The sequence below is a fragment of the Sapajus apella genome, unplaced genomic scaffold (assembly GCF_009761245.1).
Source record: "Sapajus apella isolate SASKATOON/1434 unplaced genomic scaffold, GSC_monkey_1.0 scaffold10, whole genome shotgun sequence".
Taxonomy (NCBI): domain Eukaryota; kingdom Metazoa; phylum Chordata; class Mammalia; order Primates; family Cebidae; genus Sapajus; species Sapajus apella.
In genome coordinates, this window is record NW_022436950.1 from 12,028,738 (window position 1) to 12,056,331 (window position 27,594).

Sequence of the window (27,594 nt, forward strand, 5' to 3'; positions counted from 1 at the left end):
CATGGGAGAATCTCATAATATATTATTAACTGCCCTGTGGAATGGGAACTAGGTTTATAAGATTACCTGTTTTGTTTGTTTTCTGAGTCAAATGTCCTAAAAATTGCAGTAAGCCCCCCTGAGAGCCATGGGAAAGGGGATATCATCAACAGTCTTGGGCACTCTCAGAAAGCCCACATAGTACAGCAGGAATGCTTGAATGGATGGTCCAATGTTCAAACCACAAATAAACATTATCAGGAGAGTATTCCTCTACAGTGCCCAGAAGGTATCTTACCAGACTGGAGAAATAATAGGTGTCTCGGGCACAGATGTCATTGCCAGCTGCAGAAGCAGCCAGATACTCTCACTGGAGATTGTTGACCTGAGAATGGAAGGTTTTGCTCCCCAATACCCAGTTATAAAGCCTTGCTCTATGTTTCTTTATTCAGTATATTTAACGTTGTGTTGGCCGGGCATGGTGGCTCACATCTGTAATCCTACCGCTTTGGGAGACCAAGGTGGGTGGATCACCTGACGTCAGGAGTTCGAGACCAGCCTGGCCAACATGATGAAACCCGTCTCTACTAGAAATACAAAAATTAGCTCGGCATGGTGCCATGCACCTGTAGTCCCAGCTGCTTGGTAGGCTGAGGCAGGAGAATCACTTGAACCTGGGAGATGAAGGTTGCAGTGAGCCAAGATCACACCACTATACTCCAGCCTGGGTGACAGAGTGAGACTCTGGCTCAAAAAATAAATAAATAAATTACATTGGGTGATTGCTTATAAAGCACAAGTAAACCTTCACAATAATTCATCTTTTTTTGGTACAATTCACATGGCATTTAAAATAAGAAAGCATTTTGTAAGTAGAATAAAGAATAAGCTTGGCTGATTGAAAAGTTTTATCAATTGCTGTCCAAGAGGAAAATCTACATGAAATAGTATATTGCTGACAATAGCAAATAGATCAAAATAAATAAAAGCAAAAAGTTTAAAAAAAAAGAAAGAGAGAGAGAGAAAGAAAGAATTAAATCCAATACCTAGGAAAAATAAAAGACTGCTTCAGGAAATGTAATTATAGTAGACTGTTTGACTCAAGTGAGCAATATTTATACTATAATAACCAAGTTACCATTGGTTTTGGATATTACAAAACTAGTAATACAAATATATTAGGAATGCTACAAGGAAGTTAAATTCCCATCCATCTTAACAGAAACTAACATTGGCAATTAAGAAATTGAGGAATTGGCCAGGCACGGTGGCTCATGCCTATAATCCCAGTACTTTGGGAGACTGAGGCAGGTGGATCATGAGGTCAAGAGATGGAAACCATCCTGGCCAACATGGTGAAAGCCTGTGTCTACTAAAAATACAAAAATTAGCTGGGTGTGATGGTATGTGCATGTAGTCCCAGCTACTCGGGGGGCTGAGGCAGGAGAATCGCTTGAACCTAGGAGGCAGAGGTTGCAGGGAGCCAAGATCACACCACTGCACTCCAGCCTGGTGACAGAGCGAGCCTCTGACTCAAAAAAAAAAAGAAAGAAAGAAAAAGAAAAGAAATAGAGGAATTAATAAGAAATAAGAGGCAGCTCCCAACAGAAGCTGCCAGGAAGATAATGTTGCTTTTGTTTAGTGGACTAGAGAAGAAGGTGAGATGGGTGAACGAACTGTGGAATTATTTTAATCATGTGCGTATATTTTGTTAATTAACACTCAGGACATGTTTGAAATCAACTGACGTGACCCATATTACACAATTGCACACAGTCTGATAGAGGTGGCCTGACCACCGCCCCGTTCCCAGCCTTAGTTCCTGCTCTAAATCACAGGCCAAATCATGACTCAAAATGTTCAGCTACAGAATCTTCCATCCTAGCACAATCTTTTTTTTTTTTTTGGACATGGTCCTTCACTCTGTCACACAGATTAGAGTGCAGTGGCATAATCATGACTCATTGTGGCATTGACTTCTTGGGCTAAAGCAGTCCTCCCACCTCAGCCTCCCAAGTAGCTAGTACTAGAAGTGCATGCCACTACACCTGACTAATTTTTTATTTTTTGTAGAGATGGGGTTATTGCTGTGTTGCCCAGGCTGGTCTCAAATTCCTGGACTCGAGTGATCCTCCTGCCTCAGCCTCCCAAAAATGCTGGGATTACAGGTGTAATCACCATGCCTGGCACCAGTCCAGACCATTTTGCCTGGCATGGGCACAATGCATCTTTGTTAACTAATTGAGGAATATCTTTTTAAAGGCAAATCTCAGACAATTATATTGTTTTGAAATAATGGATGTGAAAATGCTTTAGAAAGAAAAAACACTAAATACGCTGGGATTTGTCATCTTTGGCGCTACTGACATTTTCAGCCAGACAATTCCTTGTTGTGGGGACTGTCCTGCACATTGTAGAATGTTGTTGAGCAGCATCTCTGGTCTCAAGCCACTAGTTATGACAAGCAAAAAATGTCTTCAGATGTTGTTGATTGTCTCCTGGGGGCAAAACTGTCCCTCCCTGAGATCCACTACTCTACAGAAATGCAAGGGGGAATGCCCCAGATCACAGCACTCTGGAAAAGGATGCAAGTTTAGGAATAGCCCTTGAAGGCTGCAAAAGGACTTTACATGAGTTCTTCCGTTCTTTTAATTTTTTGGAGACAATTCCTAGGACATATGATTCTTTTTTTTCTTCTTTGAGACCAAGTCTCACTCTGTTGCCCAGGCTGTTGAACCTCTGCCTCCCAGGTTCAAGCAATTCTCGTGCCTCAGCCTCCTTCATAGCTGAGACTACAGCCGTTTTTAGTAGAGACTACAGTATTTTTAGTAGAGACAAGGTTTCACCATGTTGGCTCAGGTGATCCACCTGCCTTAGCCTCCCAAAGTGCTGGGATTACAGGCGTGAGCCACCACATTCAGTCAGATATATGATTCTGAAGGGGCTAAGTACCCAGGGTAATGAAAGAAGACAAGAGTGAACCTTGATGAAAACCATGGACTTTGGGTGATTATGATGTGTCACTATAGGTTCACCAGTTGTAACAAACGTACCACCTTGGCATGGAATGTCAGTAGTGAAGGATGTTGTGTTGGGGAGGACGGTGGTATATGGGAACTCTGTACCTTTGGCTCAGATATTATTTTATTTTATTGAGACTCGATCTCACTCTGCCACCCAGGCTGGAGTGCAGTGGATCAAGGCTCACTGCGACCTTCACCTCCCAGTTTCAAGCAATTCTCTTGCCTCAGCCTTCTGAGTAGCTGGGACTACCCCACCACCATGCTGGCTAATTTTTGTATTGTTTAGTAGAGCCAGGTTTTCACCATGTTGACCTGGCTAGTCTCAAACTCCTGACCTCAAGTGATCCATCTGCATCAGCCTCCCAAAGTTCTGGGATTACAGGCATGAGCCACTGCGCCCAGCCCTCAGTTCAATTTTGAGGTCAACCTAAAATTGCTCTAAAAAATAAAGTCTTTTAAAAGATTACACATGATTTACTCTAAGCTAAGGAAGCTGGGTCACATAGGGACCATGGCTTTTTTAGGGACACAAAACCGGCTGGTGGCAGAGGCTCTTGGCTACCTCAACCACTACTCCATGAGTATAGGATAAGAGTGGGAAACATGAGCCAGTGTGGGAAGCTCACTTAAAAATACATTGCAACAATCAACTCCAGATGGATATCTTTCCCATATTTTGACTTGTGAGTCAATAGCAAAAGTAAGTCTGAAAACAGATGAGAAAGCCTTCTGAGATGTTAGCCAAGGGACCTTTTGGCATGTGAAGCTTTGAGTGCTTTGCTTCTTCATGTGAGATATCACCTTCTCTTGCATTCCACAGATAGCACCTGAAGACAGAAAAGACTTCCTTTAGAGGAAGGGAAAACCAAGGGAAAGATCCTCTCCAGGCCGAGGGATCCTGATGCATGGAAGATAGGAGATGGGCTTTCATCAAATGAGATTCATAGATCACACTTCAAAACTGCTAGGTTAAAACAAAACTAGTCTGGGTACAGTGGCTCACGCCTGTAATCCCAGCACTTTGGGAGGCCGAGGTGGGCGGATCAAGAGGTAAGGAGTTTGACACCAGCCTGACCAACATGGTGAAACCCTGCCTCTACTAAAAATACAAAAAAGTTAGCCAGGCATGGAGGCATGTGCCTGTAATTCCAGCTACTCAGGAGGCTGAGGGAGGAGAATTGTTTGAACCCAGGGGGTGGAGGTTGCGGTGAGGGGAGATCACGCCATTGCACTCCAGTCTGGGTCTCAAAAAAAAAAAAAAAAAAAACTAAATATTTAAGAAACATGCTGACATGCTGTTTTTATTAGAAGCATAACTTGAGGAAGAAGTAAATGTGAAAATAAGCAATTCTATGAGGTCAGAGGTGTTCAATAAGGAAATACACTCAGGGTCTTGTGAAATTCCTCCAGGGAAGCTGGAGGAAACAAGGAAGTGACCACCTGCCACATGTTAGGCCTGAAAGAGGTATATAAGAGCACGTGAAGCAAAGAGCATCAGTCCTCCTTACTTCTCCTGAGTCCTCCCTCATCACTTCATCTGAGTCCTCTCTACTGACACCATGGGTTGCTGTGGTTGTGGTGGCTGCGGTGGTGGCTGTGGTGGCTGTGGTGGCTGTGGTGGTGGCTGCAGTGGTGGCTGTGGTGGCTGTGGTGGCTGTGGCGGTGGCTGTGGCAGCTGCACCACCTGCAGGTGTTACCGGGTGGGCTGCTGCTCCAGCTGCTGCCCCTGCTGCCGCGGCTGCTGTGGGGGCTGCTGCAGCACGCCCATGATCTGCTGCTGCCGCCGCACCTGCAGTTCATGTGGCTGTGGCTGTGGGAAGGGCTGTTGCCAGCAGAAGGGATGCTGCCAGCAAAAGTGCGGCTGCCAGAAGCAATGCTGCTGCTAGGTGGCCGGCCTGGCTCCGCCTCTAGCCTAAGAAACGCTGAGGCTTTGCTCACAGAATTTGGTGAAACTTTCCTCCGCTCCACCTTTCTGCTTCTGTCCTGCTTCATCTACCTGGATGTCTTGGAATTGCTCATTCTGTCCCTTGTAGTCTGAAGTCTCAGGGTTGTTTTTCTTCCTTTGTGCTTCCATTTCTTCTCCCTGTATCTTCCAGGACTTAGCATTATGCTATTATGCTACTGTGCTACTATGCTATTATTCTCTGTCATTTTTGTAATCTTGTCTTCCCTGGGAAAAAGACAAAAGATTAGCATATATTATCAACATAAGTGGTGGAAGTACAGCCACTCACGTCAAAAATCTGTTTGTATAATGAACTTAACAAAATAAAATCGTGAAAACTAATACCTTTTTTGAAAGAAATTCCTTATGATGGATTTCTTGTTGTTTCATATTGTACATTCACTAACTTCCTTCCTGTTTCCGTGTCCCTGTTAAAAAAAAAAAAAAAAAAAAAACTACTCTTCCTTAATAAAAAGAATAATCTCTCCATATTCTCAGTCATCTCTTTGTTCTGTAGTATGTGTAGCTTGCATTAGTGAAGCCAACAGAGCAAAAGATGTGGGTGATATGTAAAGATCACACATGATCTTTAGATGGGTTTCAGTTAGTGGGTGCTAGGTCCCATACTATCCTGTAGCAGATTTTATAATAAAGATAGAAATTTTGAAGTCAATTCCAATCTTCGGTCATCAGTGTCACAGAAATTCCTGGGCTGGTCTACACATCCTCCCATGATGTCAGTCTGTGTTGGGGTCAACCCAAAGTTTCCCCCTCACCCCCCAAAGGTTTACTGAAAACGAACTCACAAAAAAGGTAAATTCACTAGAGAAAAGGCATACACCCAGAACTTTTGGAGGCTGAAGCTGGCAGATCACTTGAGGCCAGGAGTGCGAGACCATCCTGGCCAACACAGTGAAACCCCATCTCTACTAAAATTACAAAAATTAGCCAGGTGTGGTGGTGCACGTCTGTAATTCCAGCTACTCGGGAGACAGAGGCACAAGAATTGCTTGAACCTGGGAGGCGGAGTTTGCAGTGAGCTGAGATGGTGCCACTGCACTCTACTCTGGGCAATTCAAAAAAGAAAAGGAGAAGAAAAGAAAGGAAAAGGGAGACAAATATATTAATGTTTGCACTAGGAGAAGCACAGTGTATGCCCACCTCCCAACAGGGTTCAGAAGCTTACATTATCAGCCTGGCTAAAGGGGTTATGGGAGGAGGAAGAAGAGGAATTCTACTGAGGGACAGTAAAGGATCAGGAACTGAGATTAATTTGAAAGTCTGTTCTCTTTGACAGTGAAAGGGTCTGTTCAAGTGTGGTTACATTCTTAGTCTTACAAGAAGGGGAAGAAAAAACAATAGTTCCCCTTGGTGGGTCTAGATCTGAGGCAGACAAAGGGACTTCAGCTTCTTCAGAAGAGACCTTGTCGGGGAGGTCAAAGAGACCTTTAGGTTTCTGCAGCTCAGTATGTCCAGGTATCGTATTTTGGGGCATCAATTTATGAGCTCCAACATCTGCAACTGAATTATGGTTGGAAGTGTTGGATGGTCCAGCATGGCAAGTCACAGCTTCACTCCAACTCTCCACCTGCTTTTTACTTATTTACCCTGCAAATATATGACTGCTCTATTAGGCCAAGATAGAAAGCTCAAGATAAACAAGTCTTAGCCTTCAAAGAGTTAACATTTAAGAGTGAAACAGATAAATTAGCCTACTTACAGTAATCTTTCTTACAGTAAACAGATAAATTAGCCTACTTACTAATGTGAGATTTTCTTTGCCTAGCCACTTTTCTCCACTCCTATATCAATTATTCAACTAGTGTTTTTTTTTTTTTTTTTTTTTTTTTTGAGACAGGGTCTCTCTCTGTTGCCCAGGCTGGAGTGCAGTGGTGCAATCTCAGCTCACTGCAATCTCCACATCCCAGGTTCAAGCAATTCTCCCACCTCAGCCTGGAGAGTAGCTAGCTGGGATTACAGGGGTGCTCAGACTAATTTACTAATTACTCGAGGCACCACGCCCAGCTAATTTTTGCATTTTTAGTAGAGACAAGGTTTTACCATGTTGGCCAGGCAGGCCTCAAACTCCTGACCACAGGTGATCTACCCACCTTGGCCTCCCAAAGTGCTGGGATTACAGGCATGAACCACCACGCCCCACCTCGAATAGATTTTCGTGGACATAATTGCAGCCACATTGTTGAGTATCAGTGCAAGAGGAAGTATATCAGAGAGGTACACAGTGTTGAGCAAGTCCCTAAGACACTGCGGCTCCCTCTCCTCCTTCTCTCATTCAGCCTCCCTGCAGGTTCTTTCCCAAGTTGGAGACCCAAGTCTCGGGCTTAGTCCTCTTCTCCATCATCTTCTCTATGGGATTAGCATTCCCATTAGATCCACGCACTTAACACTTTCTAACACACTATAAAATTCACTAACTCGTAGTGTTTACTATTTGGTATTCCCTCTACACACCCCATCCCAAGCTAGAATGTAAGTGACAAGGCAGAGATTTTTAACTTTGTTCACAAATATATCCCAAGCACCTAGGACAGTGTCTAGCACATAGTAGGTACTCAATAAATAACTTTTTTCTTTAAGTACAAATGGGAAACATGATTCTTTTGTCTTAAATAAATACTTAAACACGACTTGGGTCCTACAAACATCTGGACTCTAGGTCTGAGTATTGGAGTGTCTCATCCATGGGCCCGGCAGGACGCCATGGTTCCCTTCCCCCAGTGATCAAGACATGGCATCGAGTGCCGATCGTTAGATCACAAGGTACCCCTTTTCTAGAGCCTTCCCTGGCCATCTACAGGAAGGATCGGCTGGGAAAAAGATGACTGGAATTTCTCGAGGGTCAGTGGTCCGCATGGTTGAGGATTCTACGTGGTTCTCTTGGTTCCCTTGTGTGTGTGTGTAGAGGAGGCCACTGAGGCCCTTAGATGACTTTCTTCAGCTCGTCGTCCAGGACCAGCAGGAAGGCGGCCCCCTTGCCCCTAAGGACCCTTGAAGAAGGCCTTGCCCACCTGTCTCTGAAGATCTTCCTCCAACAGTCGGCGGTGCCCGTGTACTTATGTCAACTCCTTTGCCCGGGACCGCATCATCCTCTGTGGCTGCAAGGGGTGGAAGGGGTAGGAGACCACCCCCGCCACGCGCGCCACCCTCTGCACGATCATCCAGCTCCCCACGATGTGCGTGTTCTTGGGGTCGGGGAGGATGCCCTTGGCCGTGTGGTACACGCAGAAGCCGACGGCAGGGTAGATGATCATGCCCTGCACGTGGACGCTGGAGCCCTGGAACCGGCCCCGGACGCTGTCGGACGTGGTGACCTTCGCCAGGCAGTCAGTCTCCCAGGCCTTGGAACGCGCGCTCCGTGCCGGATTTCCTCACATCGGCTGCCGGGCGGGTTCTGGCGAAATCCAGGGGGTGCATGAAGCAGAGGCAGGTCGTTCCGACCGCACCCCAGGGAGCCAGGTTACCTGCAAAATACCTCCGGAACGAATGGCTTGTGCTTGGCTCCCCTCCCACCCCCCCAACCCCAGGAAGATTTGCTTGTACTGATCCTTGAAGGCCAAGTGGAGGGCTTGCGTGGGGAAGTAGCTGATGACATTGGCCAGGTTGCCCCTCCAAAAGGACAGCACGCCCTGCTCCTTGGGGTGCGGACGATGAGGTCCACGATGCCTTTGTGCTGCTTGCAGCAGCAGCTTGACCCTTTGGATCCGGGCAACGGCCGTCTTGGAGATGGCGGCGGCCATGTCTCCTGCCAGGACGCTTTCGGCAAAGGAGACTGCCTGTTCCGTCATGGTGGCAGGGCCGGTAGCGGAGCGGGCGCTGAAAGTGAAGGGAGGGCGTCCCTGGATCAGTCCTGCCGCTGCTGGGACCGAAAGGAATAGATAACTTCTTAATGAATAAATGATTTTGTATGTGTGGTTTTTGTTGTTGTTGTTTTGAGACAGGGTCTGGCCCTGTCACCCAGGCTAGAGTACAATGGCGTGATCTCAGTTCGTTGCAACCTCCACCTCCTAGGCTCAAGCCAACTTCCCACTTCGGCCTCCCAAGTATTTGGGACACAGGCGCATGCTGCTATGCCCAACTAATTTTTGTATGTTTGTAGAGAAAAGGTCTCACTATGTTGCCCAAGCTGGTCTTGAACTCCTGGGCTCAAGCAATCCACCCTTCTTGGCATCCCAAAGTGCTGGATTCCAGGCATTAGCCACTGTGCCCAGTCAGAATAAATGATTTTTAAAATATTTTGTGTTATGGAAAATGCCAAATATATACAAAAGTGGAAAACAGTACAATCAGTTTCTAAGAACTATCACCCAAGTAAACACCAACCAACACACAGCCAATCTTTTGTCACCTATGACCCCATCCACACCAATCTCCCCACACAATCGTATGGGATCAAACTCAAATGTCATGCCATTTAATCTGCAAATGTGTCATTTATGCTTCTATGCATAAATGAATTCCTCAATACCTCTCTCTTAGACTATGGCTATGAGATATTGAGAATCAGACTAAACTTCTCAAGATCCAATTTGAACTCATCCTCATCAAGAGGTGTGGAGGAAATCATGACACCTTCAGCCTTTAGGGAAATTTCACAATACTCTCTGGGAGAACACAGCAATTTGCAAGGGCTCATTGTGACACAATGACCAGGGAACTCCTACACCTGATATTCAGCTCAGGACTTTTCACAAATCACAGGAGGTTGAAAATAGAAAACACAGGACAGAGCCGTAGGACAGAAAACCAAGACACCTGGGGGTCTTTTAACCCATTTCACTTCTGCTAGTAGCCCTTAGAAGTCATGCAGTGTTTATCTTCAGGGGGGTGGTTTTCAATTCCAGAAAAAGATGAACAAAAATAAAAATCTTTTTTCCATATTAACAAAAAGTACTTGTAATGTTTTTTTTTAAAAATCCTCTTTTTAATAAGAAGTTTCACGTTAATACATAAACTATTTGTAGGCTGAGTGCAGTGGCTCACGCCTGTAATCTCAACACTCTGGAAGGCAGGAGGATTCTTTGAGCCCAGGAGTTCGAGACCAGCCTGAGCAAGATAGCGAGACTCTGTCTCTACAAAAATAAAATAAAATAAAATAAAATAATGTGACGTGGTGGCACCTACATGCAAGCCCAGCTACTTGGGAGGCTGAGGCAGGATCACTGAGACTGGGAGATCGGGGTTGCAGTGAGCTGGGGTTGCACCACTGTACTCCAGCCTGGGAGATGTAGTGAGACCCTGTCTAAAAGAAAGAAAGAGAAAAGAAAAGGAAAAAGAAAGAAAGAAAGAGAGTGAGAGAAAGAGAGAAAGAAAAAGAGAGAAAGAGAAAGAGAAAGAAAGAAAGAAAGAAGAAAAAGAAAGAAACAAAGAAAAAGAAAGAAAGAAAGAAGAAAGAAAGAAAGAAGAAAGAAAGAAAGAAAAAGAAAGAAAGAAAGAAAAAGAAAGAAAGAAAGAAAGAAGAAAGAAAGAAAGAAAGAAAGAAAGAAAGAAAGAAAGAAAGAAAGAAAGAAAGAAAGAAAGAAAGAAAGAAAGAAAGAAAGAAGGAAGAGAGAGGAAGGAAGGAAGGAAGGAAGGAAGGGAGGCAGCGAGGGGAAGGGAAGGGAAAGGAAAGGAAGAGAGGAGGGGAGGAGAGGGAAAGGGAGGAATAGCGGAAGAGGAGGAGAGGGGAAGAGGAGGAGAGGGGAAGGGGAGGGGAGGGGTGGGAGAAGAGGAGGGAAGGAGAGAGGGAGGGGAGGAGGACGGGAGGGGAAGGGGAGGGGAAGGGAAGGGGAGGCCTGCTTCCTTCTGCCTCACTTTCTTCAATGTAGAGTGCGGCGGTCACAGCCAGCCTTGGATTCATAAGAAAGGACATATTTATAAATAAAGCAAACGATCGACGTTGGATTCAGGCCATCCTGCTTCATTATGCTGAATGTCAGTGGATTACTTCAGTTGCTCCTTTCGGCGGAGTTAGCTGTTTTTGCCCAGAAAACCCGCCCGGGCCCAGGGAAACCTGGGCTTCCCCACTGCGTTGAAAGGTCTGGAGGCCCCGACTCGCGTATGCAAAACGTGGGGGCGTGGCCCCGGGCTCTCGGCCAGGCAGGCTCCGCCCCCGCCCCTACCAGAGCGCCTGGATCCATCCGACAGCTGCGGGTGCGTGGTCGTCCCGCAAGTCAGCGATCTGGTGAGCAGAGGCCCCCTTGTGTAGGTAAGAACATCTCGGGGGCGAATTAATTGAAGGAGCACCGTCATCCCTCGCTCGCAGCAGTGTGGCCTCTCTCCTCCCGGGTTTGGAGAGCTGGGGGCGGGCTCCTGGATCCGCGGACCCGGGCTGCACTCCGAGCTGGGTGAAGAGGCCCACAGCTCGCGTGCTGTGACTCACCCAAGTGAGTTTGTCTAGAATTCCCATTCGCAGGCTTCTGGAAAAGCAAATTAAACAAAACCACGATTTTCGTACAGTGCCCGCACCTCCTAAGGTTGTAACCCGCGTTCACAGATTTTAACGGAAAGACATTTTAGCACAGAATTCCAAATTCCAATCCAAGGATAGAAAAAAGGTCTTTCCTAGTGAGGAAAATAGAGGTGAGTTTGAATTTAAGAGAGCAGGGGTCTTTGGGGGAACCACTTGAAATTTAGTTAATTGAAACTAAAAGAAAGCACTACGCCTTACAATAACACTGCTGGAAAGGATACCTAAGTCCTCAAATAACAGTGTGACATCTATTTACCAAATCAATGTCGCTGCTGCAAATGTGCAACAGGTTGGGTCTTTTGGAGTGCTTCAGGTTTGAAAAGAGTAGAGAAATAATGTTTTCTAAAAGTACCCTCAGGCTGAGCTGGTGGCTCACGCCTGTAATACCAGCACTTTGGGAGGCTGCGCGGGCAGATCACTTGAGGTCTTGAGGTCAGGAGTTCGAGATCAGCCTAGCCCTCGGGTGAAACCCCATCTCTACTAAAAATGCAAAAATTAGCCAGGCGTGGTGGTGGGCACCCATAATCCCAGTTTCTCGGGAGGCTGAGGCTGAAGAACGGCTTGAACTTGGAAGTTGGAGTTTGCAGTGAGCCGAGATCGTACCACTGCATTCCAGCCTGGCAACAGAGCAAGACTCTGCCTCAAAAAAATAAAATACTCTCATGTATTTTGCTCCTATCAATATTGAAACTTTGGTGTCCCCTGTGGCAAAAGGTGTTTTTCCATCAAGGCACGTATATTAAATGGACTAAAACATAACTTTCCAAATAACTTATAAGATTATCCTATTAGTAGCTGAAATGGACAAAAATACCAATTTCCTTCAGTCATTATTGGTAATAGAGCAACAAGACTCTTAAGGTCATGTAATGGTAAATGCGTACACATTTATGTAACACACACAAATGGAGAATCAGAGTAATTGATTACCCCACCCTGCAACATGTGTCAGAAGCTTCTAGACCACTCTGGCAGGTTATGGAAGGGAGGAGAAGAGCAGCTCTGTTGAGGTGCTTGCTAGGGAGAATGAATGGGTCAGGGGAGAGAAGAAGCTACATTATCTTGTGAAAGGGTCTGTTCAGGCGTGGGTATATTCTTGGTCTTACAGGGAAGGGAAAATAAACAATTGTTCTTTTTGGTGGGTCTGGATCTTCAGCAGATAAAGGCTTTGTCGAGCTGAGAGCAGGGAAGGTCAGAGAGACCTTGAGGTCTCCAGCATGTCAAAGTCCCGTATTTTGAGGTATCGGCTTCTGAGTCCCAGCACTCATTAATGACAAAACTGGTGAGGCTGTTATAGCCAGATTAAAGAAGAATCCAAAGAATGGGTATGTTTGTAGATCAGGAATGTTGAGTATTGAAATATAGTCTGGGAATATTGAAACTGGCTTTCCATCGGGAAAGGAAGACTTGTCCTTCACTGGATAACCTTATTTGCCTGTCTATAGATAATAAAGTATTTAACATTGCTATCTGTTGTTAAAATTTACAGAGTTGTTAAATAGCTCCAATGATTCCTAAATTTTCTTTTCTTTACTCTTTTCTTTTTTTTTTTTTTAATGGATGAGAGGTTTCTATGTTCCCAGGCTGGCCTCGGACGTGTAGCCGGACCTCCTCATGCACCAGGACAACTGGCCTGAGCCACCGCGGCCCCCCTTCATTTTTCTTTAGTCCGAACTTTTCCCTGCAACCCCACCTTCTCTCAATGTATCTAATCAGATACTTCCACTGCATCTCAATGACTAGATGGTCAGCTGACTTTCCTTTTTTGTTTTTTGTTTTTTGTTTTGTTTTGATTTTGCTTTTTGGGCTTCTTTCACTCTGTCGCCCAAGCTGGAGTGCAGTGGTGTGATCTCCACTCACGGCAGCCTTGACCTTCTGGGCTCAAGCAATCCTCCCACCTCAGTCTCCCAAGTACTTGGGACTAGAGGGCACACGCCACCACACCCGGCTAATTTTGTATTTTTAGTGCAGACGGGGTTTCACCATGTTGGCCAAGATGGTCTCGGTGTCCTGACCTCAAGATCCACCCACCTGGGCCTTCCAAATTGCTGGGATTGCAGGCATGAGCCACCATGCTCTCTAATTTTTGTATTTTTTATAGAAATGAGATCTCACTATTTTGCCCAGGCTAGGGTCAGTTGACTTTCTAAGCTGCTCCCAAAAGTTTTATGGTTTTCTTACGCATATTCTTCCTGCTGCACCTAATACTAGATTGATCTGAACATAAACATAGAGAATAAACAGAATTTGGAAGGGAATGACTAATTTACCAGCAAATATCTCACGCAAATTAAAAGGAATGATACCATATGTGAAAAAATAAAACCTGAAGCATCTTAAAGGTCACTTAGGCCAGGAGCAGTAGCTCACACCTGTAATCCTAGCACTTTGGGAAGCCGAGGCAGGCAGATTGCTTGACCAGTTCAAGGCCAGCCTGGTCAATATGGCAAAGCCCCATCTTTACTAAAAATAAAAAACAAATCACTTGTTTCTGCTCTTACAAAAACAAACAACAGAACTATTCTGACCCACATATTGGATATCTGGGCCTAGTTCACATATTTGGAAGTTGTGTGGAGAGCTTTATTCCAGCAAAGATGTATTTTTTTTTGGTCAGGGGGTGGAGTTTGACATAAAGGATTATAAAGGTTTATAAATGGGTGATAGGGCTATTTTGCAGTTTTTTGAGAGTCTAGGTCACTTAGCACAAAACTCTACAGAAGCTAAATTAGGTTACTTTAGTAAGAATAATCAGCGGAAGTCCTGGCAAGGTGGCTTATGCCTGTAATCCCAGCACTTTGAGAGGCTGCGACAGGCGAATCACTTGAGGTCAGGAGTTCAATACCAACCTGGCCAACACGGTGAAACCTGTCACTACTAAAGATACAAAACTTAGCCGGGCCTGGTGGCGGGTACCTGTGTGTGGTCCCAGCTACTTGGGAGGCTGAGGTGGGAGAATCACTTGAACCCGAGAGGCAGACGTTGCGGTGAGCGGAGATTGCACCACCGTACTTCAGCCTGGGCAGTGGAGGGAGACTCTGTCCCAAAATAAAAAATAAAAAAAAGAATAGTCAGGGGAAGGTGTTATTATCTCTCTAATCACTTGTGTTTCAGAAAGATCTGAATCTGAGTGTCTGCTTTTTTTTTTTTTTTTAATGGAATTTCAAATGACATTGGCTGCTGAAGAGGGTTGGCTCCAGTACATAAAGCCACCAGAAGAGGATGGGCTCTGCGTATAAAGCTATTGCTCTTGGCAGCTGTCTCTGAAGGAGGAAGACGAGAGACGCCAGGGAGAGGAAGGGGTGTTGTGCCTGGGATTTTCATAGTGGTGGGCAGCAGGAAGGAGAAGAAGTTGGATCTGAAGGCAGGAAACCAGCATGGTTCTAGAAAGAAAGAAACGCTGGGCACAGAAAAAAGCAGTATCTCTTATTCTATCTGTATTAATTGAAGAATGTTATACGTGGCCAAACTTACAAGATTTATTGGCCTGTCCCAGCTTTGCTTTATGGGCATGTTTTCATTAGAAATTTTCTGGGACAGACTCAATTTCAAAGATCCTGTTTGGTTTTCCTATTATATGGAGGCCTTGTGGAATTTAAAATAACCTTAGTCATTGCACCGCTAGAAGAAGTCCAGAACTAGAGAGATTTGAGCACAGTAAAATGCTTTGGAGGAAGGAGAGTAGAATGCATTTTTTTAAGTTGAGGTATAATCTACATGCAAACAAAGATTTTAAGTGTTTGCAATTGTGCACACCCTTGTAGCTATAATCCATCAAGATATAGGATATTTCATCAACTCAGAAAGTTCCCCCATGCCCTTTACCATCAGTTCTCACCTACCCCTACCTCTGGGATGACCACAGTTGTGATTTCTTTTTCTTTTGTCTTTTTTTTTTTTTTTTTTTGAGAAAGAGTCTCACTCTGTCACCCAGGCTGGAGTGCAATGGCGTGGTCTCAGCTCACTGCAACCTCTGCCTCCCAGGATGGAGCAATTCTCCTGCATTAGCCTCCCAAGGAGCTGGGACTACAGGCACGAGCCACCACGCCCAGCTAATTTTTGTATTTTTAGTAGAGATGGGGGTTTCACTATGTTGGCCAAGCTGGTCTCGAACTCCTGACCTTGTGATCCACCCGCCTCTTGACCTCCCAAAGTGCTGAGATTACAGGCGTCAGCCACTGTGCCCAACCACATTTTGTGATTTCTATAAGCATGAAGTAGTTTTGACTGTTTGGGACCTGGCATAAACGGAATCTTTATGGTTATGTCCTTTTGGTGTCTAGATTCTTGTATGCAGGATAATGTTTGAGACTGGTTTATTTTCTTCCACATATCAGTGATTTTTTTTCAAATTATCTTTTTATTTTAATCTGTTTTCTGTTGCTTATAACAATACCTGAATGTGAGAAATTTATAAAGAAAGTGGCTTGCTTGCTTTCTTTTTTTTTTTTTTTTTTTTTTTGGTGACGGAGCCTTGCTCTGTTGCCAGGCTAGAATCTCGGTTCACTGCAACCTCCACCTCCTGGGTTCAAGCAATTCTCCTGCCTTAGCCTCCTGAGTAGCTGGAACTACAGGCATGCGCCACGACACCCAGCTAATTTTGGATTTCACCATGTTGACCAGGATGGTCTTGATCTTTTGACCTCCTGATCCATCCTCCTTGACCTCCCAAAGTGCTGGGATCACAGGCGTGAGCCACCATGCCTGGCCTAGTATTTTATTTCTTACAGTTATGGAGGCTGCGAAGTTCAAGGTTGAGGGGGCACATTGGTGAGAGCCTTCTTCCTGGTATGGACTGTAAAGAATTCCAAGAAGGCACAGGCATCACATGGTCCAAGGGCTAAGGCTGCTAGCTCAGGGCTTTCTCTTAGAAAGTCACAAGTTCCCCTCCCATAATAGCTCATTAATCCATTAACCTTTGACTCCATTAATTCATGAATGGGCTAATCCATTCATAAGCACAGAGTGCTTATGATCGAATCCCTTCTGAAAAGCCCCACCTCTTTTTTTTATTTTTTTACAATAGGGTCTCACTCTCCAGCTCAACTTGGAATGCAGTGGTGCAATCATGGCTTACTGCAGCCTTGACATCCTGGGCTCAAGGATCCTCCTGCCTCAGTTTCTCAGTAGCTTGGACTACAGGCATGCACCACCATGTCCAGCGAATTTACTTAATTTTTTTGCAGAACTGTGTTCTTGCTATCTTGACCAGTCTGATCTTGAACTCCTGGCCTCGAGCAATCTTTTTGCCTCAGCCTAAGTGCTGGGATTATAGGTGAGAGCCACTGCACCGGGCCTGGTATTAAGATTCAACATGAGTTTTGAAGGGGACAGATATTCAAACCATAGCAGTATGGTTTACAAACAAGCAAATGTATAATGTAAGTGTATAGTATTAATACATGAGTTTGGACAAATGTTTGTAACCATCACCACGATCAAGGTGTAGAATGTTTTGGTCACCCCGGGAAGTTCCCCTGTGTTCTACTGCCGTCACTTTCTTCCCTACCCCACACCACAGGCAACAGGAAATTAGTGATCCAATTTCCATCACTACAGATGAGTTTTGCATATCTTAGGACTTCATATGTTAATGAAGTCATGCATTTTTGTATCTGGATTCTTTAGCACAGCAATTTTTTTTTTTATATTCATTCAAGTATGTGCAATAGTTCACTCCTTTTTATTCTTAATTAGTATTGGTTGCCAAAATTTACCATTGTTTATTCATTCCTTGTTTAATGGACATTTAGTTGCCTCTCATTTTTTCACTAATGGTAATATATGAGCATTCTTGGATAGACTGCCAAATGATTTTCCAAAGGGTTGATACCATTTTACATTCCTATGAGCAATGTGTATGGATTCACTTGCTCTAAATCTTTGCCAACATTTGGTACGCTGGCCTCTGTAGCCATTCTAGTGCTAGTTTTTTCTCATAGTGTTAACTTAGGATTTCTGATGACTTACATTGAGTATCTTTGCATGTGCTCTTGGCCAACCACATGTTTTGCAAAGTATTTAAATCTTTTGTTCAGCTATTCTTATGGAGTTGCAGGGGTTCTTTATATTTTGGAGACAAATATTTTTTCTGATACTGGTATTATGACTGTTTTCTCTTAAGTCTATGGCTTCCCTTTCTAATTTATTTGCTTTACTATTTTTTTTTTTTTTTTTTTTTGGTATTTTTTTTGTACAGACAAAAAAATGTTGTCCAGTCTGGTCTTAAACTCCCAGGCTCAAGTGATCCTCCTGCCTCAGCTCCCAAAGTGCTGGGATTACAGTCAAGAGTCACTGCACCTGGTCCCTTTTCAGTTTCTTAACAGTACCTCCTGATAAGCAGTTGTGCTTTTTTTTTTTTCACGGAGTTCCGCTCTATCACCCAGGCTGGAGTGCAGTGGCATGATCTCGGCTCGCTGCAACCTCTGCCTCCCGGGTTCAAGCCATTCTCCTGCCTCAGCCTGCTGAGTAGCTAGGACTATAGGTGCCCGCCACCATGCCCGGCTAATTTTTGTATTTTTAGTAGACACAGGGTTTCACCATGTTGGTCAGGCTGGTCTCGGAACTCCTGACCTCATGATCCACCCGCCTCTGCCTGCCAAAGTGCTGGGATTACGGGATTACAGGAGTGAACCACCATGCCCAGCTAATGTGACTTTTTTTTTCTTTTTTGAGACAGAGTTTCCTTCTGTCGCCCAGGCTAGAGTGCAGTAGTGCAATCCTCACTGCAACCTCCACTTCCTGAGTTCAAGCAATTCTGCCTCGGCCTCCCAGGTAGCTGGGATTATAGGCTTGCGCCACCACACCTGACTAATTTTGGTAATTTTAGCAGAGATGGGGTTTCACCCTGTTGGCCAGGCTGGTCTCAAACTCCTGACCTCAAGCAATCCACCCACCTCAGCCTCCCAAATTGCTGGGATCACAGGTGTGAGCCACGGGGCCTTGTGTCCTTTCCATCCAGTTTCTTAACAGTACCTCCTGATCGCCAGATGTGGCTTTTTGAAGAAATCCACTTTATCATTTTTTTTCTTTTAAGATTCTTTTTATCATTTCAAATGTGTGCCAGTTCCTAGGTCACGAAGATCTGTTTCCTTCTGAATGGCATGCTGTGGTGTTAGTATTTGTTATGTGAAATTAGTTTTTGTATGTAGAGTGAGGAATTGATCAATAAGATGCATTTCAAATAAGATGAAATTACAGCCAGAATACAATAGCTCCCTAGAAGTTGGTGGAATCACCTTCCAATTTTTTATTTTATTTTATTTTATTTTATTTTATTTTTTGAGACAGAGTCTTGCTCTGTCACCCAGGCTGGGGTACAGTGGCACAATCTTGGCTCACTGCAGCCTCCACCTTCTGGGTTTAAGAGATTCTCATACCTCAGCCTCCCAAGTAGCTAGAATTACAGGTAACAGCCACCATGCCCAGCTAAGTTTTTGTATTTTTATTAGAGACAGGGTTTCATCATGTTGGCCAGGCTGGTCTCAAACTCCTGACCAAGGTGATCCATCTGTCTTGGCCTCCCAAAGTGCTGGGATTACAGGCTTGAGTCACCATGCCTGGCCACCACTCTCTGACTGCAGCGAGCCCCTGGCATCCTTTCCCTACGTCTTCCTTCAGGGCCATCTTGCCGTGACTTAGGCTGACCGCAGCCCTTTGCTTTATTTGAACGTTTTACTCAAAGTTATATTCTCTTCTATTTCAGTAATAAGTAGATTAAAAGGCATAATTAGTTGATCTATTCTGATATCAGCTAAAAGCAAATATTTTTGTTTTTGGTAATCAGACTTTGAGTTTGCTTCTGTCTAGGGAGGAGCTTGACTCCTAGCAGTGTTGAAAGGCTGAAAGGTGGGCTTTTTGGAAAATATAACTGTGATATAACCTAAAATGTATTTAGTCTTTAAGCTAAAACTTTTGAGAATTCCTGAGTGATAGGTGTCTTTTTATTCATAATGAGCCTCTTTGATAATGTTTATGCTAATAAGATAGCTTAGAGTGGAGTCCCTAGATGGCCTAAAAACTTGGGGGGAGGGAGCTAAAGATCATGCTCTGTAAAACTCCTTTTTTTTTTTTTTTTTTAATATTTAGAGAGATGGGGTCTTTATGTTGCCCAGGCTGGTCTTAAACTGGTTAATTTTTAGACTTTTAGTATAGACAGAGTTCCTGCCATGTTGACCAAGCTGGACTCAAACTCTTAAGTGATCCACCCGTCTCACTTGAGTGCTGGGATTACAGGCATGAGCCACCAAACCCAGACTTATTTAGTGTTTTTGTAGAGATGGCATCTGGCAAAAATATAATTACCAATTTATTGCTCTTCTGTTTGAAATAAGTGTTTTGACTGTAGTAAAGTTCTATCCTATTGTGAAAATCAGGCTAGCCCATTTCTCAGATGACTGCCCTCTCTGAGATGGCTGGAATGATTAGTAGAAAGAAGTGGGCAGGAAGTAGGAGGAGAGTGGGGATTCTCGATCAGGGGTCCCATGGCCTGTTAGGAACGGGCCACACAGCAGGTGAGCTGCTGGCAACCAAGCATTAGCACCTAAGCTCGGTCTGCTGCCAGAGCAGTGGCAGCATCAGATTCTCCTAGAACTGTGAATGCGAGGGATCTAGGTGAGCTCCTTGTGAGAATCTCATGCCCGATGATTAGGGACCGAACGCTTTCATCCCAAAACCATTCCCCCAACTCCTCCCCCATTTTTTCATGGAAAAATTGTCTTCCATGAAACGGGACCCTGGTTCCAAGAAGGTCGGGAACCACTATTGTAGATAATGTCCTTTCAAATTACTGGCATCTGGGTTCATTCTGGCAGTATCATCTGAACAAACATGGACCAAGACTTGATCAAGGGATTTCTTTCCACTCACTCAGCATCTTGTGCTTCCCCAGGTTGTTGGTTGTGGGAAGCTTGCATAACCAGGTTGGAGGGAGTTACTTGCTTGCACCTGGCTGCTACCTCAGGGAGCCCCACAGCTCTGAATGCTTTGTCTGTGGGAGAATTCCATGCTTGGGTGGGCAAGTGGGTATGTATGGGTGGAGGAATCTGACCAAATAAGGCTTCTTCTTAGCTAGAAAATCACCCTGGCTTCAGGAAGCCCACCAGTGCATGCCAGCTTCTGCAGTTCTTTTTTGTTTGATTGTGTGTTTTTGGTTTTTTTTTTTTTTTTTTTTTTGAGACGGAGGAGCCTCTGTCACCCAGGCTGGAGAGCATTTGTGCAATCGGCTCACTGCAACCACCACCTCCCAGATTCAAGCGATTCTTGTGCCTCAGCCTCCTAAAAAGCTGGTATTACAGGTGCCCACCACCACACCTGGGCTAACCTTTCTATTTTTAGTAGAGACAGGGGTTTCACCATGTTGGCCAGGCTGGTCTCGAACTCCTGACCTCAAGTCACCCACCCGCCTCGATCTCCCAAAGTGCTGGGATTAGAGGTGTGAGGCAAAGTGCCCAGCCTCGGTTTCTGTAGTTCTTGCTTTTTAATAGTTGCTTATCCTACAAAAATGGAAAATATACTTGGAAATATTTGAGAATATAGGAATTTTAAGTATGTACACTTAGAGATAGATACAAACAACCCACAGATTAAGAAATAGGGCATTATCCGTGTCTGAAATTTAGATGAGGTCCAAATTAGCTTAGGTCCAGTATGATTCCCCAATGCATATACAAACAATACTTGAACATTGGTGTGTGTACAACTATGGAAAGAGCTTAATCTGCACAATGACTCTTTGAGTTAAGGCTCACTGAAGGAAATACAGCAGCGGACCCAGGAGATATGAGTTCCAGCCTTCATTTGTAACTCACACCAAAAGGGATCCTGGCAATGAAGTAATTTTTTTGTTTCCCACTAAAAACAAATAAACAAAACCCTTAATTTTTCTGTACCACAGAATTAGAATGACAAATGAACTTATCTTGTAGTCACTAGAAGAAAATTGGGAGTTTCAGAGATAGTATCAAAAATCAGCTGGACACTTAATAATCAATTGTTAAAGCATTTGTCTGTGAAGGAAGGGTGGCTTGCAGCCAGTTGGAAACTTTTGGGTTTTAGGGGTTTTTTTGTTGTTGTTGTTTTGTTTTGTTTTGTTTTTGTTTTGTTTTTAATAGAGACAGGGTCTCACTATGTTGTCCAGGCTGGTCTCAAACTCCTGGGCTCAAGCAATCCTCCCACCTCAGCCTCCCAAAGTGCTGGGATTATAGGCATGAGCTGCCAGGTGGAAAGAACTATTTAAGGAGATGATTAAAAGTGGAAAAGCCAATAATATGGTAATAATTAAAATAAAAAAAGAAAGAAAAAAATTGAACTCTGACACCAAGAGACTACAAGCATGAAATAGATTGCAGTAAAAGAAATTTTGCAAACGTATAATAGGTTGCAAGGTAGATGAAAACAAAAATCATGAGAAGCCATTTCTGCCAAATTCATTCATAGTCAAAATACAAGTAAACTTTAAATTTTATGGGAGATTAAAAAAAAAAAACCTAAGAGCATTTTCAAATGAAGTAGGATTAGGTATGCTAGCAAGATTTATTTTTCAAATGGCTTTGGCACTCCACACACCCCAAAAAAGGGGAGGCAGCAGCAAGCAGTGTGGCCTTATGTGGAATATGCTGCAATGGGCTCAAAGCAGAGATTCAGGCTGGGTGTGGTGGCTCACATCTGTAATCCTGGGCTTTGGGAGGCCAAGGTGGTTGGATCACTCAAGGTCAGGAGTTCGAGACCAGCCTGACCAACATGGTGAAATCCCGTCTCTACTAAAAATACAAAAAATTAACCTGGTATGGTGGCGGGTACCTGTAATCTCAACTACTCGGGAGGCTGAAGCAGGAGAATCATTTGAACCTGGGAGGTGGAGGTTGTAGTGAGCTGAGATCATACCACTGCACTCCAACCTGGTGACAGAGGGAGACTCTGTCTCCAAAAAAAAAAATAGACATTGAGAGAAGCTGGAGCCGAACAGTAGAGAAGTGAAGCATCCCTGGTGGGAGAGCTGTGGCTTTTTTCACAACATGAAAAATAATTATTTTTATTATTTTTTAAAATTGTTTTATTATTTTTATATCTTTTGAGAACAGGGTCTTGCTCTATTGCCCAGGTTGGAGTGCAGAGGCACCATCTCATCTCACTGCAACCTCTGCGTTCCAGTCTCCAGCGATCCTCCCCCCTCAGCCTTCCAGGTAGCTGGATTACAGGCACGCATCACTCACTATGCCTGGCTAATTTTTGTATTTTATGTAGAGACAGGGTTTCACCATGTTGCTCAAACAATCCACCTGCCTTGGCCTCCCAAAGTAGTAGCATTACAGGCATGAGCCACTGCACCTGGGCAAAAAATAATCACTTTCCTAGCAGCAAAAGAAGAAAAGAGCACATCAGTTCCACGGCAACTGAAGGGGCTACTTGCCATGCAAAGCTGTTGGCTCATTCAAAGTCAAAGGTGCTGGCTGGATCAGCGCCTCTGTGTATCCCTACAGTGTCCATGACCGTTTTGTTCATGGCCCACGTGGTGTGCTGCAACAGAGTCAGGGGGCAGGTGCACTCTGGTCTGCTGTGCAGGTGGAGCAGGGAGACTGTGACCTGCCCAGGATCACTGTGGCTCCGGAGTGGAGCCAAGGCCAAAGCTCAGGGTTCACCTCCCCCATCTGCTGTTGCAGCTAACGCTGTGCCACTGCAAACTCTCCTGTGTGTCCAAGGCCACCAAGGAAAGGTCTATTGTGGATTTAGCTGCTCTGAGTCTCTGCTAAAAGGAGCAGCTGATGAATTCACCATTCCTTTTTACTTCGGCATCTTCACTGCGTGTTTCAAATCATGAAAGCCTGATAGGCTGACTTTTGTTTGGCAAATGTGCCTTTTTCTGTTGTTGTTATTAACACAGTCATTCTCTGTTGCCCAGGCTGGAGTGCAGTGGCGTGATCTCGACTCACTGCAACCTCCACCTCCTGGGTTCAAGCGATTCTCCTGCCTCAGCCACCCAAGTAGTGAGATTACAGGTGCTCGCCACCATGCCTGGCTAATTTTTGTGTTATTAGTAAAGACGGGGTTTCACTATGTTGGCCAGGGTGGTCTTGAACTCCTGACCTCAGGTGATCCACCGACCTCAGCCTCTCAAAGCACTGGGATTACAGGCATGAGCCACTACACCCAGCCTTTTTAAATGTTTTAATCTACTGCTTATATAGTGTTCTTATACCTTTTTAAAAAGTGATGAAGCTTATAATAATGGGTGAGGATTACTGCTACAGGAGCAACTTTTAAAAGGATTATCTTGTGATTTGGCATGCACAGAAAATGAAGGGGAAAGGTAAACATCTGGCTTTCACAGGTATGAACTCAGAAAATCAAGTCAATTTATGTCCTCACCTTAGAAGCAATGGAAGCAAAGGGAAGTTTAGAGCGCTTTTTAGAGGCCGATAATATTATGAGGTCAAAATGGAATGATAAATGGAAAAATTACCCAAACAATGGTTTATTCTAGAATAATACTTTGTTGTGGAGGATGTGAGCCTCCCAGACAACACAGGTGGGACATGTGTTCATAATTAGTCCTGTTTTTCCCTCTGCAATTTTTTTGTCGACAGGGTCTCTGTAGCCCAAGCTGGAGTGCAGCAGCATGATCATAGCTCACTGCAGCCTCGAACTCCTGGCCTAAAATGATCCTCTCACCTCAGCCTCCCAAGTAGCTAGGATTACACGCATGCTCCACCACAGCAAGCTAAATCTTTGTTTGTTTTTCATTAACTGTTATTTTAAGTTCTGGGGTACATATGCAGGGTCTGCAGGTTTGTTATATAGGTAAATGTTTGGCATGGTGGTTTGCTGCACAAATCAAGTCATCACCTAGGTACAAGCCAAGCATTCATTAGCTATTCCCCGCCCCTCCGCCCCTTGTTCCCTTGACAGATCCCAGAGCGTGCTGTTTGCCTCCATGTATCGATGTGTTCTCATCATTCAGTTCCCACTGGCCAAATTGTGGAGAAAAAGGAATGCTTTTATATTGTTGATAGGAATGTCAATTAGTTCAACCATGTGGAAGACAGTGTGGCAATTCCTCAAAGATCTAGAAGCAGAAATACCATTTGACCCAGCAATCCCATTACTGGGTATATACCCCCAAAATATAAATCATTCTATTATAAAGATACATGAATGTGTATGTTCTTTTTGTTTTTTCTTTTAAGAGATAGAGCCTCATTTTGTTGTCTAGGCTGGTCTTGAACGCCTGATCTCAAGCAATCGTCCTCCATTGGCCTCCCAAAGTGTTGGGGTTACAGGCATGAGCCACTGAGACCAGTCTTCCTCTACAATTTCTAACTTAGTGCTGTGTCCCATAGTAAGATAGTGGACATTATGATCACCTATTTGTATTTATATGTTGCTGACCCACACAGAAGTTTCAGAAAAAAAGCTTAGCCTTTCTCTGCAATGCATTCTGATAGTTAACATTTTTTGTACCATTAAAACAATCCCGTAATTCAGCACTTTGGGAGGCTGAGGCAGGCAGAACACCTGAGGTCAAAAGTTCAAGACCAGCCTGGTCAACATGGCGAAACCCTGTTACTACTAAAAACACACAAATCAGCTGGGCATGGTGGGTCCCAGCTACTCCAGAGGCTGAGGCAGGAGAATCACTTGAACCCAGGAAGCAGAGGTTGCAGTGAGCTGAGATTGCACCACTGCACACCAGCCTGGGCGACAGAGTAAGACTCCATTTCAGAATAATAATAATAATAATAATAATCATCATCATCATCATTATCCTGTTTGCAACCCCATACTAATTTCCTTGACACAATAATATGAAAATCACTATTTAAAAATAAACTGAAATTGGATTTTTTTTTTTTTTTTTTTTGAGACTGGGTCTCACTCTCGCCCCGGCTGGAGTGAAGTGGTGCAATCACGGTTCATTGTCACCTTGATCTCCCGGCCTCAAGTGACACTCCTGCCTCAGCCTCCCAAAGCACTGGGCACCATGCTCGGTTTATCATGTAAATTTTAAGGATATAGCCAGGCTCTCTCAGCAGAGCATAGGAGGAAAGATAGCTGAGCTTGGAATTAGGAAAACTGAGGCCAAGTCTAGACTCTGACGTTTGTTAAAGGTGAAAACCAGCAGAAATCTCACTACCTCTAGCCCTCCATCTCCCCATCTGTCCAGTGACAGCCATACCACCTCTCTATGCCTCACAGAATGCTCGAAGAAAAATTAAATCATTTTCCAAATGTAAAAATTATTTTAAAAGATTGCATAAGTAATTCAATTATCATAGTCCTGGTCATAAATGGCAAAGCACTTGCAGAGTTGAGGATCTTTCTGCCCTTAAGGGATGAAGCTAGGAAGTGAGATGAAGTACTCAGGAAAAGCAGACAGCGTTTACATTTGTTCCCAGTGGTGAGGCGTGACTCACACACTTCCTTCTGTAAGATTGCCTTCCCTAACTTCTGGATTCTTGCCTGTACCTGACACTTCTCTCTTTCCACACTTATCCTTCTTCAAGTAGGCTATAGTTGCTTGTTTATTCAATTCATTCAGCATCTTCCTTGAACGCTATGTATCAGGTGCTATGCTAGGCACTTAAGACAAAGCAGTGAAGCAGGCCACCTGCTCTGCCCTCCTGGGCTTGTGCTTTAATAGGGCGTGTACTATGTAAATTTTTTTCTGCTCGACCTTCACGACTAAATCGATTTGGACAGCAGTATTAGAACCATAGAAACAAAGAGATAGATAACCCAGCAGGCTTTTAGCAGCCTGGGGATCAACATGGCATAATCCTAGGTCTCAGATGCATGGAGAAGATGATGACCTGGATGTAGTGAACAAATCCATGGTCAGCAAAGATGGAGAGGATACTCTGGATGTAGAGCCAGCAGATGCCACCCCAGCAAGACCACTCTTCAGAATATGACCAAGCCTCAGTCATTTCCCATCCAGGACAGCCATCCTAGAAGATGGTTAACAACAAAGAAATCGCCAGCAAACTTAGCAGCAGTCCAGGAAGAAGAAAAAGCCCTGTTTTCTGGGCTAAGGGAGCAGGTGAACAGTCACTCTAATTTGCCTTTGGCAAAATTTTCACATCGTCAGCATTACTCACGATTGCAGTAATCCTGGTTTCAAAATCTGATTACTCTTACCTCTCTACTGCTTGATCAAGGGCTTTGTTGACATAAACAGCATTTACCCTGTAAAACTTAACAGAGGAATTATGCAGCTGTCTGGGGTCACCTTGGGAAAGAGTAGGGGGAGTGGCAAGCTGCAGTGATGTCACCCAGTATGTCCTTCCTACCTTCCAACCCCTTCTTACCTTCCCCACCCACTGGATTCCTGGAATTCCACCCAGGTGACTTGCTATTCTGAAATGAGAATGCTTTTCCCACTCTCTGCTTTCAAACTGTATTTGACCCTAAAAGCTCTATTTATGAAACCATAATCTTTAGTATGAATGTGTTTATAAATACACATTTTTCCCCTCACTGTGGTTGTCATTAGGTTAATGCCAGCAGCTGAGGGGCCTACAGAATGAGGGAGAGTGGAGTGGGTGAAAGGTTCCTGATGGGAGTAAAGAGACCTGGATTCAGATCTTGATCATCTGGTTTGAAGCCAGTGTTTGCGTATCTTGGCTCTTCCATATGCTCCTCTGAGAATGTGGGGAAATATCTGTTTTACAATTATTATGTAGATTTAAGGAGATAGTATGAAGAAAAGCATCATACAGCAAATTAGTTTTCTTCCTATAAATTATCTGAGAGAAATTAACCACATGCAGGACCCTCAAAAACCTCTAAGAGTTACAACAAGGTAAAGCTTGAGCTGAAATGTGGAGGAATTAGTGAATTTTCCATGCACATGATAATTCACATAAGAAGGCAAGATGTTTTCAAATATAGCCACCATCAAATGGTTGTTGGGTTTGTTTTTTGTTTATTGTTCCTGTGCAGTGATAAATGAGATCCTCTATTGAGCTTTATTTCTAAAGCTTGAATTTCAAGCCATTTCCTCACTTGAGGTCAGGAGTTCAAGACCAGCCTGGCCAACATGGTGAAACCCCATCTCTACTAAAAATAAAAAGTTATCAGGCTTGGTGGTGGGCACCTGTAATCCCAGCTACATGGGAGGCTGAGGCAGGAGAATCGCTTGAGCCCGGGAAGTGGAGGTTGCAGTGAGCCGAGATCGCACC

At 44.3% G+C, this 27,594-nt stretch overlaps 1 protein-coding gene across 2 annotated transcripts in view; it reads left to right on the forward strand.

Annotated features, from left to right (window-relative positions):
* Window positions 1-11,037: 11,037 nt before the first annotated feature.
* SLC19A3 (solute carrier family 19 member 3) overlaps window positions 11,038-27,594 on the forward strand; it is a 29,232-nt gene continuing 12,675 nt past the window's right edge. Inside the window, exon 1 of one of the 2 annotated variants that reach the window (XM_032278006.1) lies at window positions 11,038-11,152. The gene's annotated coding sequence lies outside the window, so the exon portion shown is untranslated. The remainder of the gene's footprint in view (window positions 11,153-27,594) is intronic. The other variant, XM_032278005.1, reaches the window with a different exon arrangement.